Here is a 3916-nt window from a genome sequence, read left to right on the forward strand (position 1 = left end):
CTTCAACCCACTTCATCTAAGGCACACAAAGATCTTACCGAGTTATAGCCAAGACTCCCCCTTCTTCAATTTTTGCTTTATCCTTTCCTCATATTCTCAGTTACCTTCCATTATTTTCCATTTCCTAAGGAGAAGGGAAAATCCCTTTGTTTTCCTTTTATTCTCTACATCCTTGTTCTGTACTTCTCTCAAGCATAGCTGCCAGTGTGTATGTACATTCTAATTTAAGACAGACTTTTAGTCATTTAAGCTGATTTGGTGAACTTACATGACTTTCTATGTGTTTTCAAAATACCCTATGTCTCAGGTATTAACAGATTCATAATCAGTGAAATCACTTGAATAATCATCGAGAAACGGAAACTTTTTTTCTTTCAAAAAAAAAAAAAAACCTCAGAATAACTCACAGTTCATAGAGTCATACACTTAATATTTATTAGAATGACTAAATATGATAGATTCATAGTTGTATCAATAAAAAGTGATATTTTTTCCAGGTATGAATTAAGCATCACATGTAATCATGGAGATTAAAAACAATGTCACAGAGTTTATTCTACTGGGACTCACAGGGAATCCAAAGATGCAGAAAATTGTATTTGTTGTGTTTTTTCTCATCTATGTCATCTCTGTGGTAGGAAATTTGCTCATCGTGGTCACCATCACTGCCAGCTCCTTGTCAGATTCCCCCATGTATTTTTTCCTGGCCTATCTCTCCTTCATTGATGCCTGCTATTGCTCTATCAATACCCCTAAACTTATCGCAGATTCACTCTATGAAAAAAAGACTATTTTATTCAATGAGTGTATGATACAAATTTTTGCAGAACATTTCTTTGGAGGCGCTGAGATTATCCTGCTCACTGTAATGGCCTTTGACCGCTATGTGGCCATCTGCAAGCCCTTACACTATACAACCATCATGAACTGGCGGTTTTGTGGCCTGCTAGTGGGAGTGGTATGGATGGGAGGCCTTCTTCACTCAACATACAGATCCTTTTTATCTTCCGTCTGCCCTTCTGTGGTCCTAACATCATCGATCACTTTTTATGTGATCTGAGTCCTTTGCTCAATCTGGCCTGCACTGATACCCACACTCTAGGACTCTTTGTTTCTGCCAACAGTGGCTTTATCTGCTTGCTAAACTTCCTCCTCTTGATGGTTTCCTATGTGAGTATTCTGCACTCCCTAAAGAACCACAGTTTAGAGGCAAGGCACAAAGCCCTCTCCACCTGTGTTTCCCACATCACAGTTGTTGTCTTGTTCTTTGTGCCCTGCATATTTATATACATGAGACCTGCTATTACTTTACCCATTGATAAAGCAGTTGCTGTGTTCTACACTGCAATAACTCCCATGTTAAATCCCTTAATCTACACCTTGCGAAATGCACAGATGAAAGATGCCATTAAGAAACTGTGTGGTAAGAAAGCTATTTCAGATGAAAAATAAGTGTGGCTGGAATCCCACATTGGCTCAACTGAAGAAGGACATGTGATTCAAGGACAGCAATGTTTCTCACTGTGCCTCTGAAATAAAACATGGAGTACAGGAAAGAGCCCTCCTCATCTATTCTGCATTTTCCTGTGTGGTTTCCATCAACATTCTTGTTTACCATGCCTACACCACACATTCTCTCTGAATTGTTTCTTTACAAGTTTGCCAATCTATACTAATCTTGATTGAAGAGCTGAAGTACAAACAGTAGTTACTAGGAAATATGCAATTTTGTCTCCAGATCATTGTAGCCCATTTTTGTGTATGTCACATTCCTTTGAAAACCTAACGAAAGGTGTCAATACTCCTTTGCAGAAAAGTGGGCATGGGATAATAGACATACCACACATGAAAACTTGAGCCAAAATTAACAGGAAATGAAAAAATAAAACCTTTCTTTGTAACCCTAAGACCTAAGAATATAATGAAAAGTATTATCTAATATAATCATTTATGGCATTTTATGGGAGTATAATCAATTTATGGGAGTCTCCAATATCAAAATACCATGTGCTCTGTTCAGACCACATATTCTAGCTATTTATCTATTCTATCTAGTTTTTTTTTTCTGACTTTATAAATTGGTAGTATATTTGTCTTTAAAACACACAATAGATGGAAGGTTGCAGTCAAATGCATGTTCTAGTACGCTTATAATCAGAATATTAAAAAATCAGAAAACATTAATATTACATTTAAAGGGTAATAAGTAATATTCAATTTGAAAGTGCTGACACTGCACTTGCTTTAGGTTGAAACTTTGGAGAATAAATTCCTACATCTCACAATTTTTTAACATTCTCATTACAGGAAAAACTAAAATGGTGTAAGTTTTCATGTCTTCTAAGTACAAAGATGTAATAGTATGAGCGTAACAAGGTTTTGCTGAGATGAAGAGAAATGTATTACAAGTAATCAGTAAAGGCCCCCTACAGGAAGCTTCTAAGCACTACACTTGTTAAGTTCCCAAGTGGTGGCAACAACTACAACGGAAAGACATTCCAGAGGAAAAAGAGACCAGATGAACTAGGTATTCTACACCTATTTATTTTGAAGTCCCTGTCAAGGATGACTTCCATGACAAAGATTCACTTGATACATTTACTAATCTTTATGATTCCCATGGCATCTTGCATATGGCCTGACTAGACCCAGAAACTAGTTAAAGATGTTTTCAGCCATCGTGTTTGCACAAGCATTTCTCTTGGCAATTTTCATTTCTCTATCTCTTATCATGAGATTGAGAGATAAAGAAAAGAGCAATGATGATGTAGAGATTAAGAATACTAAATGCAACATGATATCTTGGATTGGTTATGGGACATAAAGGGAACCCAAATGCAATCAGTGTTTTGAAGCAATAGGTATACCCTATGTTCATTGTGGCATTATTGATAATAGCCACACTTAGGTAACAACTTAAGTGTGCCTTGACAGATGAAGTGGTGAACACACACACTGAAATGTTTTTCTTTTTTATTTTTTTTAAAGATTTATTTTATTTATACAAGAGCTGGGGTACAGGCCAGAGTCACGGGAGGGTGTGAGAATTCACCAGAGACAGAGTGAGGAGCAGAACAGGCAGACGACTGAAAACATTGTTGATGGGAGCAGTGGGCAAAATGAGGAAGGTGATAAAAAGTACAAACATCCAATTTTAAAACAAATAAGTCCTGGAGAGACAATGTGAACATGGTGACTGTAGTTAGTAAAACTACATTTTATATTTCACAGTTGCTAGGAGGTAAATCTTAAAAGTTCTCATCACAGGAAGATTGTGTAAATGCGGTGGTGGATGTTAACTATAATTACCATGGTGATCATTTCATGATGGTAAGCTTGTATCAAATAATTATACAGGTGTAACTGATATACACATGAAGCTAATATCATTTTATGTCATGTATATCTTATTTTTTAAAAAGAAAATGTCCTCAACATTAAACAAGACATCCACTGCAGGAAATACTAAGTGATATCTATGACAATTTTTGGTTTTAACAATGCTAAATTCCCATCAAAGTGAATTTGTGTTTAGATATTTTTCAGAAAATGTCATTAGATAAGACCAATGTTGTTTTCAAGTAACAATTTAGACCACTAAAAATGTGTTAAAGCAGAACTGTATGTCATTAAGAAAACATGATAATGAAAACAGCCACATTTTGAAAGAGTTCTTTAAAACAAATTTATTGGTTAATTACCCTGAACATATTTTTTTTAGTTTTGTTTTCAGATAAGTAACTAAACATTGTGTAAAATACCTTTTTTTTTTTTGGTTTTTCCATTAGTAACTACTAAGATAGTTGTACAATTACTCTCTGTTGTTAGTTTTCTACTTAACTTTTTTCTCCCTTGTTTCTTCTCTTTATGACTTCGTATACAAATCTTGAAAAACAATCATATCATCTATTTCATT

General features: G+C 35.1%; 1 pseudogene; it reads left to right on the forward strand.

Moving 5' to 3' along the window:
- The first annotated feature begins 523 nt into the window (after positions 1-523).
- LOC119256699 (olfactory receptor 4C46-like) lies at positions 524-1452 on the forward strand (annotated as a pseudogene).
- Positions 1453-3916: the final 2464 nt, after the last annotated feature.

Source organism: Talpa occidentalis, unplaced genomic scaffold (assembly GCF_014898055.3).
Source record: "Talpa occidentalis isolate TD23 unplaced genomic scaffold, MPIMG_talOcc4v2.1 talOcc4.3903, whole genome shotgun sequence".
Lineage (NCBI taxonomy): Eukaryota > Metazoa > Chordata > Mammalia > Eulipotyphla > Talpidae > Talpa > Talpa occidentalis.